The sequence below is a fragment of the Gorilla gorilla genome, chromosome 13 (assembly GCF_029281585.2).
Source record: "Gorilla gorilla gorilla isolate KB3781 chromosome 13, NHGRI_mGorGor1-v2.1_pri, whole genome shotgun sequence".
Lineage (NCBI taxonomy): Eukaryota > Metazoa > Chordata > Mammalia > Primates > Hominidae > Gorilla > Gorilla gorilla.
In genome coordinates this window covers 131,387,852-131,401,458 of record NC_073237.2, presented here as the reverse complement: position 1 = coordinate 131,401,458, position 13,607 = coordinate 131,387,852, and the positions used below count along the sequence as shown (strand labels likewise).

Below are 13,607 nucleotides of genomic sequence, written 5' to 3'. Positions count from 1 at the left end.
CTACCTCTGGCCATAAGAGGCTTCAGAACGTCGTCTCTGGGCCAGTGGCTCCCAGTGTCTGTCTCCAGCCCTGAGCTCCCACAGAGCACCGGCACAGGTGTTCACCTGCCCATCGGACGCCGCAGCTGTGCCTGCTGCCATGCCTCTTGGTGGGCACAAGGGCAGCCCCTCGCCTAGCATCCTCCACCTCGCAACTGCTGAGACAGGGACCTGAGTCCTTCCCTCTTCCTCCGCCTTCAGCCAGCGTGTCTCCTGCCCCCTCCAGGATGTCTCTGGCACGAGTCCTCCCTCCCTGCAGCCAACACTCTCTCCCAGCCACTGTCCTGTTGCTGAACAGCCAGGACAGGGTTGAGCTCTGGTGTCCTTGACCCATCCAGTCCACACAGTGCAGGCCAACGGAGCACCTGAAGCAGCGCTCAGGTCCAGTGTGCCCATCCCCAGCACCTGCTGAAGGCTCCAGCTGCACTCAGGGAGATCCAAGCTCCTTACACTGCCCAGAAGAGGGGGCTACACCAGCTGTCCTGGCCCCACTGACTGCCTGGGCCCCTCCTGAGCACTCCCTTCCCCAAAGATGCCCGGCTCTTCTTCCAGTCCCCTGCCTGGCCCTGCCTCCACTATTCCACTGACCAGTACGAAGATCTCCATTGCAGTCACCTGTTCAGCGACCCTGACATCTAAAGCCCCTGAGGTCCTTTCATGGCAACCTGACACACAGTCTTCTGGGCATCCCAACCTCGGGAAGTCACCTTCTTCCACATTTGTTTACTTGCTATTGCTTCTTCCCCCACCCTATTTCCATTCCTTCCGCCCCCTGCCCCTCCCATCCCATCTCCCCAGTGTGGCTCCTTCACCATGTGCCTGGCTCATAGTAGGGATTCAGTAAACCATTCTTATGCAAAGGTCGCAAGTCTTTGGGCTCAATTAGGAACAGGGTGATTAAAAAATGAGCGCGTGAAGTGTTGAATGATCAGGGCTGTCCTCTCCTGGGGCAAGGCCTCGAGGAGACCCTCTGAACCGGGCCTAAGACCTGCTTATTGATCAGCTCAGAAGGTGGCCTAGCCCGCCCAAGTGTGCCAAGCCCCTGCGGGGACAGACACCTGGGCAGGCTCATCCGCTCCATCTGCTACCCAAAGCGCAGGCTGCTGAGTGAAGGAATGGCTTTAATTTGCTAAAAAAACGATTGATTTGGCTTAGTTCCTTGCAGAGTGAGTCATTTTAATCAGTGCCATCTAATACTGTTTGCGATGAATTTTGCAAACGTTAGCAGCTCCATTTTTTCTCTCTCCAAAGTTACTGCAATAAAGTTACAAGAGGAGGCCCAGTAAGAAGCCCTGGCGTCCACCCTAGAGAGTGCCCGCAGCCTGTGTATGCCTTTGCCAGGCTGCTCAGATTCTGGTGGTGCTGGCAGAGGAAAGGGGGGCTGCTGCCCTGAAGAAAGGAGTAGACCTCACTCTGACCCAAGGCTGATCCCCGCGAATGTGGCCCACGTCACCACGTCAGACTCACACCCTCCCAGGCCGTGAGAAAGTGACCACGTTAATGGTGACTCTGGAGAGCTGACTTTGCCGGTGCAGACTCACCCAACGTCTGCTGGGCGATTCCTATGGGCCAGACGCTGGCCGTAGCTCTTCATCAGCAGGGAATTTTATTCACTGCTTGCAGCAACTCTGGGACCCTGGTGCATGGTATCGCACCTGTGAGTTGGGGTCCGGGAACCAGGTCCCATCAGGGCCCTTCCCAGGCAGGCCTTGTCCTTCCTTAGTCGCAACGCTTGTCTTCAGTTTATTAACCTCATCCCCTTTGTTAGGTGAGGATCAGACCTGGTCTAACCAAGTCCTTTTATTTTGTTCAAGCCTAACTTTCTGCTAATTCCAGCCCAGTTCTTGTTCAGGCATGCAAGCATGGCCCCCACCGCACGTGTGTGTGTTATGCCCGAGTCCTTAGTGTCGGTCTCTTGCTTGGGAATGCCAGCCCTGCAAGAGCAAGGATCCCATTCACTTGGCACTGTCCCTGGCCCATGGGGGCCTGGAGAGCATCTGTGGTGCCAATGAATAGGCAAATGAATTTGTGGAGCTTCCCAAAGATTGAGACTATTTTTTGGCAATTTTGTATTCCCTTGGAGCCTAACGCAGCATGCCCAGCAGGTGCTCAGTAAGAATTTGTGGGGGGAAGGAGAGGTGGGAGGGAGGTGACAGGGAGATGGAAGAGGAAAGGAGGGAAGGTTCTTTGGAGACGCTGCGCCACACTCACCAGGGTTGCATCCTGCGAAGTCCACTTAGTCTCGTGAGGACACCGTGCTATGAAGCTTTGGGCCACACCTGGTTCCCGAGGGGTGGCTTAGACCCCGCGAGATGCCAGGATGCCTTTTTTCTAAGCTGTGTTCCAAGACCTTTGAGAGGTGGTGTCTAGGAGCTGAGCTCTGGGGTCAGCCGGCCTTGCCTCTGGCCCCACCTCTGCTGTCCCCTATGCAGGTGGCCCTGGTAAGCCCCGTGACCCTGGGAGCCACTTTCCTTGGCTGTCAGATGAGGACTGTGACCCTCCCAAGATGACTGTGAGGGTGAGGGGGGTCATCCCTCCTGCTTTAGCCCAGAGTTCATCTCGCAGGGTGATGGGGGATGATGGCAAGTGGGGGAGGGTGGCAAACATGGCAGGAGCATCTGTCTCCTGCCCTCTCTAAGTTCTCTCTTCCAGCCCCCAGGCACCGCTCATTGTAAAGGGCCAGAAATATCACCCTTGCAGAAGGAGATGCCTACAGACTCCCTGCAAGAAGGTACATAGCTCCCTAGAGTCTCAGCACTCTGAGCCTGGGGCAGACACATCCTTCCCAGGATGGACTCACGCCACCCTTACACCCATACCTGCAGCTGGGCTGTGTCCTCAGTCCCCGCCTCCAGATTTAGGGGCTCAGCCGCCATGAGGCTTGCTGCGTCTTAGTAATGGGAATCCGAATAACTGCGGTGGCTTGCCAGGGGAGACCTCAATGAAGGAGCAGAGCAGACGGACCTTCAGGGAGGGATGCGATTTATTAAGATGACTCCTAGGTGCACGCTTAAGATTCAGATATTTAAAAACTAGGCTGGGAGGACAGCCAGGGGAATTGGGAAGCTAAGGTGGGTATGAAGCTTTGCCTCCACTCTTGTGGCTGCTGGGGATAAGTGCTTCCCTCCCTGTTCCTGCTGTGCCACTGCCCCAAGTGATCAGCTGCACTGAGGCCCAGGGTAAGCACAGCTTTCTAAGCAGCCATCGGCAAATCCTTGCGGGCGTGAGATTGAGGTCTGCAGAGCTCTCGCGTTCACTCTCTCATCCACACACGCACAGAGCTGCTGTTTATGGGCCACTTCGCGTTCATGGCAGGCCTGGGAGCGGATTCTCATTATTGTGATTTGCTTCAGGGGACTGAAGTCCAGAGACGTTGACGTATCTGCCCGGGGTCACACAGTGAAAAGGCAGAGACACTGGCCAGAGTCCCTCTGCTCCCAAAGCCACCCCCATCCCCAGTCTGCATGGATCCCCCCTGCAGGCAGGTCACACTGACCTGACAGATGACCAACACCTGAACCTTTCCGCAAGACACGAGAGCTGTGCGAGGAAGATACTGACAAGGCCGTGTTGCCGCTGGGCGACAGGGACATAAGGAAATCTTTATACTCTCCTGCCCATGTCCCAGTATTTTTGATCCTGCCCATGTCTCAGTATTTTTGAAGATGCTCATAATTAAAAGTTTGGGGCTGTAAATAAACTCTAGAGAGATGCCTGGGACACGTCCAGAGCTACGGATTTGGGGTTTGAAAGCTCCAGATGAAATGGCAAAATGACAGCTAAAGCAAAGCTTCGCTTGCACTTCCTTGCGACAGAGGAATTTAATTTGTACCTTTTGAGAGCGCTTCTTGGCTGTACCGCTCGGATGACGGGAAGCCAGTGCAGACGCCGAGTTTGTTTCGCTGATCCGGAACGTGGGTGGGTCGGCACTCCCGGAGGGCACCAAAGCCTCGCCCGCCCAGGAGGCTAAGATGAGCTCAGAGCAGGAAATGTTTTTCCGCCTGGCAGAGGGCCTGGCGCGTACTGGGAGCGAAGCCCTCGATCAGGATTTCACAGAGGGAAGCTCCACGGGTTTCGGAGTCGCTGGAGGGGTGGGGCCCTTTCCGAGTTCACAATGAGGCCCCTGGCGAGGTGGTGGTGAGGGCCCTGCCTCCTACTCCAGGTGTGACCTTGAACGGGTGACCTGACTCCTCTGTGCTTCAATATCGTCATCCATGAAACTGCAGCATCTGTGCTGCCCACCTGGCAGGCCCCCACAAGGACCGAATGTAATGAAAGCCGTGTCTGGCACTCCGCAAGCACCCGATAAAGTCAGTCAGTCTCTCCGAGGACGATTAGGCCATGCGGCCTCGGAAAGGGGTCTGCGTAGCATTTTGCTAGAAATCTGGAAGGATGCTCACTTGGTGACAACGGTACTTAGAACTGGAGCCCCACCTTCCCAGAGACCGTCCGCGGCAGGCGGGGGCCCTTCCTCCTTCCGGGAGACCCTCTGCCGGGGGCGGGGGGGCTCCCTCCTCCTTCCGGGAGACCCTCCGTGGGGGGGCCTTCCTCCTTCTGGGAGACCCTCCGCGGGGGGGGCCCTTCCTCCTTCCGGGAGACCCTCTGCCGGGGGCGGGGGGGCTCCCTCCTCCTTCCGGGAGACCCTCCGCGGGGGGGCCTCTTCCTCCTTCCGGGAGACCCTCTGCCGGGGCGGGGGGCTCCCTCCTCCTTCTGGGAGACCCTCCGCGGGGGGGGCCTCTTCCTCCTTCCGGGAGACCCTCCGCGGGGGGGGCCCTTCCTCCTTCCGGGAGACCCTCCGTGGGGGGGCCTCTTCCTCCTTCCGGGAGACCCTCCGCGGGGGGGGCCTCTTCCTCCTTCCGGGAGACCCTCCGCGGGGGGGGCCCTTCCTCCTTCCGGGAGACCCTCCCCGGGGGGGGGCCCTTCCTCCTTCCGGGAGACCCTCTGCCGGGGCGGGGGGCTCCCTCCTCCTTCTGGGAGACGCTCCGTCGGGGGACCTTCCTCCTTCCGGGAGACCCTCTGCCGTGGGGGGCTCCTTCCTCCTTCCGGGAGACCCTCCGTGGGGGGGCCTCTTCCTCCTGGGAGACCCTCCGCGGGGGGGCCTCTTCCTCCTGGGAGACCCTCCGCGGGGGGGGCCCTTCCTCCTTCCGGGAGACCCTCCGCGGGGGGGGGCCTTCCTCCTTCCGGGAGACCCTCCGTGGGGGGGCCTCTTCCTCCTTCCTGGAGACCCTCCGCAGGGGGGGTGTCCTTCCTCCTTCCGGGAGACACTCTGCAGGGCTCCTTCCTCCTGAGAGACCCTCGCGGGGGGACTCCCTCCTCCTTCTGGGAGACCCTCCGTGGGGTGGCCTCTTCCTCCTTCCTGGAGACCCTCCACCGGGGAGCCCCTTCCTCCTTCCGGGAGACCCTCTGCAGGGGCTTTTTCCTCCTTCTGGGAGACCCTCCGTCAGGGGGCCTCCCTCCCAGCCCTTCCCCAGCCTGCCCAGTTGCAGAGGGTGCCTTGGATCCTCCACCTGCGTTGTCTCACTAGTCTTATTGCTTCTTAAGCTGCTTCCTTTGCCGGCAGCTGGGCTTTTCTGATTTTGTGCCTGGGTCCTGGGCTGACCTGACCATTCCGACCTCATGAACGGTCAGGAGAAGAAGGGGCGGTGGGGGGATGGGGGTGCCTCCTACCCTCCCAGGGACTCAGCAGCCATCCTTGAAATTTGTACAAAAGGGGTTTATGGTTTTCATGGTAAATTAATTTGAAGACTTAGCCCTTAATGAAATCGACTTCTTGAGCCTCTGTGTATCTTAGTTTGGTGTGGGAACCCACCTTGAGTATCACAAGAGATTTTCGCTGTGGAGTTCCGGAAAGGGCCCCCTGTCTCTCTTCTCTGACACCTGCGGCCGGAACCTGGCCCAAGGCCTCACTGGCAGCTCTGAGGATTTAGTTCCAGGCAGGACCTGAGGCCGAGACAAGCAGCAGCAGATCCATGGCCAGCCCAGCGCCACAGGACCCTTCGCTTTGAGAGGTGACAGCGTGCTGGCAGTCCTCAGAGCCCTCGCTTGCTCTCGGCACCTCCTCTGCCTGGGCTCCCACTTTGGCGGCACTTGAGGAGCCCTTCAGCCCACCACTGCACTGTGGGAGCCCCTTTCTGGGCTGGCCAAGGCTGGAGCCCACTCCGTCAGCTTGCAGGGAGGTGTGGAGGGAAAGGCGCGAGCGGGAACCGGGGCTGCGTGCGGCGCTTGCGGGCCAGCTGGACTTCCGGGTGGGGGTGGGCTTGGCGGGCCCCGCACTCGGAGCAGTCGGCCAGCCCTGCTGGCCCCGGGCAATGAGGGACTTAGCACCCGGGCCAGCAGCTGCGGAGGGTGTACTGGGTCCCCCAGCAGTGCCAGCCCACCGGCACTGGGCTCGATTTCTCACCGAGCCTTAGTTGCCTTCCCGCGGGGCAGGGCTGGGGACCTGCAGCCCGCCATGCCTGAGCCTCCTACCCACTCCGTGGGTTCCTGTGCGGCCCAAGCCTCCCCGACGAGCGCCGCCCCCTGCTCCACGGTGCCTGGTCCCATCGACCACCCAAGGGCTGAGGCATGCGGGTGCACGGCACCGGGACTGGCAGGCAGCTCCACCTGCAGCCCCCGTGCGGGATCCACTGGGTGAAGCCAGCTGGGCTCCTGAGTCTGGTGGGGCATTGGAGGACCTTTATGTCTAGCTCAGGGATTAGAAATACACCAATCGGCACCCTGTGTCTAGCTCAAGGTTTGTAAACACACCAATCAGCACCCTGTGTCTAGCTCAGGGTTTGTGAATGCACCAGTCCACACTCTGTATCTGGCTACTCTGGTGGGGCCTTGGAGAACCTTTGTGTGGATACTCTGTATCTAACTAATCTGTTGGGGACGTGGAGAACCTTTGTGTCTAGCTCAGGGATTGTAAACGCACCAATGAAAACAGACCACTGGGCTCTACCAATCAGCAGGATGTGGGTGGGGCCAGATAAGACAATAAAAGCAGTCTGCCTGAGCCAGCAGTGGCAACTCTCTCGGGTCCCCTTCCACAGTGTGGAAGCTTTGTTCTTTCACTTTGCAATAAATCTTGCTACTGCTCACTGTTTGGGTCCACACTGCTTTTATGAGCTGTAACACTCACCGGGAAGATCTGCAGCTTCTTTCCTGAAGCCAGCAAGACCACGAGCCCACCGGGAGGAACGAACAACTCCAGATGCTCTGCCTTAAGAGCTGTAACACTCACCGCGAAGGTCTGCAGCTTCACTCCTGAGCCAGCGAGACCATGAATCCTCCAGAAGGAAGAAACTCCAAACACATCCGAACATCAGAAGGAACAAACTCCAGACGCCCCACCTTAAGAGCTGTAACACTCACCGCGAGGGTCCGCGGCTTCATTCTTGAAGTCAGTGAGACCAAGAACCCACCAATTCCGGACACAGCTTCACAGAGACGCCTGGACTTCATCAAGCTCAAAATACCTGCCCAAGAGCAGGAAACAGGGGACTTCGCTCTTCAAAGTGCCTCTCACGTTGTTGGAGAAAAACGAGCTCCAAATAAACCCTAAAAAGAAATGGAAAAAGAGAGGTGAAGACAAGTTGGGCTGGGCCCAGGCTGGCCAGGGTGTCCCTGCCTTTCACCCACCTCTCCCCCAGGGCTGTTGTGGTGCAAGGTGAGAGGTCCTTATCAGCAGGATGCCCAGCCAGGCAGAAGCAGAAACTTGCCCAGCTTGCTGGATCTCTGATGGGTGATTCTGCCCCAAAACCTGGCCGAGGACTCCGGGCCAGGAGGCTGGCCACCTGTGGTGGGTCGTGGCCTAGTCAGGGGACCTTCGAAAGACGCCTTTTGAGTTTTCTTTTTGCAGCATGACTCTACACCAGGCACTGGGACGTGGAAATAAATGTGGCATCCCTGCACCGGTGCCCTTAGGGGTGAGTGGGAAGTCAGGCATGTGCACACAGGTCACACGTGGACCACATGCCCCGTGGTGAGCTGGGCCCTCTGCAGACCCAGGGGTATAGTGGAGAGTAGGGAGAGGTCAGCACAGCTTCCTGGGGAGAGGAGGAAGGTAGCCGTCCTTCCATCCAGCATCTGCAGGAACTCCCCACAATGTGCCTAAGCTCATCCCACCCTCCCAGCCCAGTTCCGGCTTCCCCAGCGCCACCTGCCAAGCACAGCACTGTTCACCTCCCCACTCGCGGGGTGGACAGTGGGCACCTCGTGCTGGGGCTGGCATCGCCCTCGGCACCATCTTGAATCGGTGGCAGTGATCTCTGCATGAGATTTCAGTCTCCTACCATCAGGCAGCAGCCCCACTTCCTCAGTCTCCCCTCACACCCCTGACCGGGACACTCCTTCCTGTGTGGCCACAAGCTGCCTCGACCTGCAGAGTAATGTTTGTTTTCCCCAATCCTGCTAAGTGTCCAGCCCCCACCCCCTCCCGATTTTAAATGCACCCACCTGTTAGTGTCTGAAAAGACAGCAGATGCAGTGGTCAGTGCTGTGGGTTTGAGAGACCCCCGTTCACTGCCCCTGACACACACATTGCTGAAGAGCGGAAGGCACCTCACACAGTCTGGACACCCCTCCGAACCTCATGTTCAAATGGGACCCCAGTGTTGGAAGGGGGCCTGGTGGGAGGTGTCTAGGTCACGGGAGCAGATCCCTCATGGCTAGGCACTGTGCTGGCCATAGTGAATGAGTTCTCGTGAGGTCTGGCTGTTGAAAGTGTGTGCCGTCTACCCCCAGCCCCTCCCTCTGCCTCTTGCTCCTGCTCTGGCTGTGTGACTTGCCTGCCCCCGCCTTGCCTTCCACCTTGAATAACAGCTCCCTGAGGCCTCCCCAGAAGCTGAGCAGGTGCCAGTGCCACGCTTGTATAGCCTGCAGAAGTGTGAGCCAATACACCTCTCTTCTTTATCAATCACCCAGCCCCAGGCATTTCATAACATCAAGGCAAGAACAGACTAACATAGTACCCAGGTCTCTGATCCCTGGGCCCAAACATATCCCAACACAAGCTCCCGGGAGGGAGGCAGCCCCGTTGCTCCCATCCCTCTGAATCAGGTGGGTGAGGGGCCTGCTTGGGTGTCTGGAGGCCACAGCAGAGGCTGGGGAAGGCGGCTACTGAGCCCCAGCTCGGGGTACCCCCTCCTACTGGGGGTAGATGGAGGGAAGTTGGCTTTGGGTCTGCCCTTCCCTGTGGGGTAAAGGACCAGGTGCCATTTCAGCCAGCTTGTCACTAGGAAGGCCAAAACCAGAGAATGGGGCCACATCACAGAAAATCCCAATTTCCATGTGGAAAAGCTGTGGCTTCACGCTGAGTGCAGCTAGTCCAGATCTTGACAGACCAGAGTGATGCCACTGCTGGTGGAGATTGACAGAGAATATCCCGGGCTTTGGTGGGAAGAGAATGGAGAAAGCAGGGAGGGTGGAGGCAGAAGCAAGGTCAGTGCTGCTCTCACGGCCCACATCCTCTCCAGGCAGTGGCAGAGAAGAGGCCAGATGTGTCCTGGGCACCTGCACATGCCTCTGCTCTCACGTGACCTGCACACGTGCCAGGGCCAGATGGCTTCTTACCTGCCATTCCCAGGGTGGGGAAGGCCAAGGGTTCAGGCTGCTCCCCTGTCACTGCTCAAGGAGGAGATGACCCCTGCTCCCTGCCCACCGCAGAGAAAGCAGGGACCCCCAAGAGTCTCCCTGTATGTCTGAGCCAGGTGACCCTTCACACAAGTCACCTTAGTCTTTTCTGGGGAGACTTGTCCTGTCACTTCTTCCCTAACTTCTGTCATTTTGCAATTGCGTTGCCAGCAAGGGCATTATTTGTCGATGCTCCTCAGGCATTATTTGATTAAGAGGTTGAAATGCCATTTTAGAAGCAAAGTCCTGGAATAATCCACATCGATAGCTGGGAGAAATACCAATTGGGGCCCCTCCATAGCAGGAAGCTGGATGAAAACCCAGGATGCCACCCACATCTCACCGCTCAGTTGGAGTCCCTGCACACTAAGCTATGTGCCAAGGCACCCGAGTGAGTTACTTCTCACTGCTGGGATGGTGGCCTTGGAATTCCAGTAACACAAATTGTCCAACCCTTTCCCTTCACTAAGGGCGTCTCCATATTTAGAGCAAACAACTACTTACTGAGTTTTCACTCTGTCTAAATTCCCAATCCTGGATCATTCACAATCTAGTTGTGAAAGTAGAATGTTTGCCCACTAAACAGCAACAACTACAAAGAAGACAACAAAGATGAGAAAGAATCAACTAGTACATAGTGGGGTGCTTATTCAAAAGTACAGGAGTTGAGGAAAGGAGGATTGTGTGTGTGGAGGGGAAGTCAAGGGAAGCTTCAGGGAAGAGGTGGCTTTCACACGAGGCTTTGAAACAACCACCGTTTCATGCTCTTGTGACTGTGGGTTGGCATTTGGGCTGGACTCAGCAAATGGCTCTTCTGCTGGCCTTGGCTGGGGCTACTCCTACAGTTGCAGACATCTGGCAGTTTGCTGGTGCCAGATGGTCCAGATGACCTCACTCACCTGAGTGGTGGTTAGCACCAGCTCTTAGCTGGGCTCGTGTCCTCCACATGGTCTGGGTTCTTTTTTTTTTTTCCTTTTTTAAAAAATACTTTAAGTTCTAGGGTACATGTGCACAACATGCAGGTTTGTTACATATGTATACATGTGCCATGTTGGTGTGCTGCACCCATTAACTCATCATTTACATTAGGTGTATCTCCTAATGCTATCGCTCTCCCCCGCCCCCACTCCATGACAGGCCGTGGTGTATCATGTTCCCAACCCTGTGTCCAAGTGTTCTCATTGTTCAATTCCCACCTATGAGTGAGAACATGCGGTGTTTGGTGTTCTGTCCTTGCGATAGTTTGCTCTGAATGATGGTTTCGAGCTTCATCCATGTCCCTATAAAGGACATGGACTCATCCTTTTTTATGGCTGCATAGTATTCCATGGTGTACATGTGCCACATTTTCTTAATGCAGTCTATCATTGATGGACATTTGGGCTGGTTCCAAGTCTTTGCTATTGTGAATAGTGCTGCAATAAACATACGTGTGCATGTGTCTTTATAGCAGCATGATTTATAGTCCTTTGGGTATATACCCAGTAATGGGATGGCTGGGTCAAATGGTATTTCTAGTTCTAGATCCTCGAGGAATCGCCACACTGTCTTCCACAATGGTTGAACTAGTTTAGAGTCCCATGAACAGTGTAAAAGTGTTCCTATTTCTCCACATCCTCTCCAGCACCTGTTGTTTCCTGACATTTTAATGATCGCCATTCTAACTGGTGCGAGATGGTATCTCATTGTGGTTTTGATTTGCATTTCTCTGATTGGCCTGCGTTCTTTTTATGGTATCTCAGGGCAGTGGGATGCCAGAGGGGAAGCTGTGAGATCCCAATTTTCACCACCTTCCTCACCACTTTCTACAGCTCAAAGCCAGTCTCAAGGCTGGCCCAGATGCAAGGGGCAGGAAACAGCCTCCACTTTCAGTGGAGCTGCAGGGTCACATTGAAAAGGGCCCTACACGTGGGATGGGAGACATGGTGGTGCCATCCATGCAAACAATTCCACACCATAGGAAGGCCTCAGTGGTCCAGTCATCAGCCTCAAAGAGGGGCATTCCTGAGACTCTGACCTGACCACATTCTCAGAAATGGAACAAATATCAAAGGGAAGGCTCAGGGCACCTGCAGCCATGGGAAATGGGATAATGAGCCACAGGCCAGGGGACTCGGAAGGCAGTAGACCTGGATCTCATAGGCATAGAGCGGCATTCAGGAGAGGGCTTTGGTGGCAGCTTCCACATTTTATATCAACGTGGAAACTAAGTCCAGGCAGTAGAGGACTTTCTCAAGGTCACAAAGAAAGGTGGTGGCTAAGCGAGAACTGGAATCCAGGTGGTTCCTAGCCAGGGCTTTGCGGTCAGTGACCTGGTAGAAAGCTGAGTTTGCTGTTCATGATGGAGGCTGCTGCTTGCTGCCAGCCAAGTGAATGAGAAGGTGGCCGTGGGGATCAGACACCAAGAAGTGTGATTGGCAGACGCCAAAGGGCATAAGAGATTCCCCAGAATTAACATTAGGGTCTGTCCACAGTGTGACTCTGGATAGAAGGGATGTCATACCTATTAGTCCCCAGGAAGATGTTTGTGGAGTAAATGAACAAAAGAAAGAAATGAATCAAGGCCTTGTTTGCACTTGTGCTAGTGTGTCTGCTGCTGGATTGAGTGTGTTAAATATTCAACTTCACCGAGCCAGCATGACACCTGTATACGCCGTTCTTGCTACCATCTCGGTTCAGGACTTCTCCTCCACCTGTAACATCCCAGCGGGCAGTCTCTTCTCGTGCACTCAGTGACGGGGACTCACCCCCAGGGAGGCAGCAGAGGAAGGCGGGGGCTCAGCAGGTCTATGTAGGATTTGACACATCCTTCAAAACCAGGGCACTGGAAGCTAGACACAAGCTGCAAGATGTGGCAGCGGAGCCCAACCTTAATGTCCTTGCCCCATCTCATGGCAGATGGCCAGAGGTCTGTCTGTTGTTGGCCACAGATGGACTCAAATGATCCCCAGGGCACTGTGGTAGCCACGGAGATGGGCCCCAGACACCCTCTGCACACATGGCCTCACTGCCCAGCTGCAGGGAACAGTCAGCACACAGTCTTAGCCATCGGCATCTTCTGAGCCAGCCTGGGCTGCCAAGAGCTGCCCCACTGAGCCCACACCCTTCCTGGGGAGCCATTCCACATGATATTCCAATGAGGACCGTGTACCCCAGAGCTCCCTACCAGGTGGGCCAGAGGCTTTTCAGGTTGCACACAGCATCGTTCTGCCTGGTCCTGCCTCCCCTACTTCCAGGCGTTGGACCTCCTGGACGTCCTGCTCCCAGACTCCACCGTGGCCTCTGCTTCTGGAGAGCCCAACCTAGACAGACCCCACTTCTACTTGGGGCTCCAGTCGGCCCCTGGCTTGCATTCGTGAAGCATCCTGAATTTTTTCACCCTAACCTCTGCTTCTCTATGGCTCCGTGGCTGGTCCTGGTTCCCCATTCCCAAGGCTGTTCCGTGGCCGGGTCTGGGAAGGAAGGACACCCCTGCTGCAGTTTGAGTATCAGCAGCAGCAGGAGCCCTGTGGGACCTGCCCTGTGGGACCCACCCTGTGGTGATACTGTGATGGAGGCGGCCTCTCCGTCTGCTCCCCTGCCTCAGCCTCAGAACTGGCATCCAAGTGCTGCTTGCATGACTTTCCTGTAGCTGCTGGAACAGAGTGCCACACCCTTGGGGGCTTCAAACTACACACATTTATTTTCTTACAGTTCTGGAAGTCAAAGGTCTAAACCAAGGTGCCAATGGGGCTGGCTTCTCCTGGAAGCTTCAGGGGAGAACCCCTTCCTGCCTCTCCTGCTTCTAGAGGCCTCCTGCATTCCTTGGCTCGTAGCCCCTTCCTCTACCTTCAAAGCTGGCAACATCACGTGAAAGTTGTCAGAATCAAAATAGAGTCACTTGTGTCAAACCCTAACAAAAAGAGTCAAGAGGCTAAGAAGGGCCCTCCCTGCCCCGCACACCTGCCGGCGAT

The 13,607-nt window shown here is 56.4% G+C and overlaps 1 long non-coding RNA gene across 1 annotated transcript; it reads right to left on the bottom strand.

Moving 5' to 3' along the window:
- Positions 1 to 3,000: 3,000 nt before the first annotated feature.
- LOC134756846 (uncharacterized) lies at positions 3,001 to 4,676 on the bottom strand. The gene is made up of 2 exons (XR_010130145.1): positions 3,872 to 4,676; positions 3,001 to 3,421 (listed from the first exon to the last, which is right to left on the bottom strand). It is a non-coding gene; the product is annotated as an uncharacterized lncRNA (long non-coding RNA).
- Between the last annotated feature and the right edge of the window lie 8,931 nt (positions 4,677 to 13,607).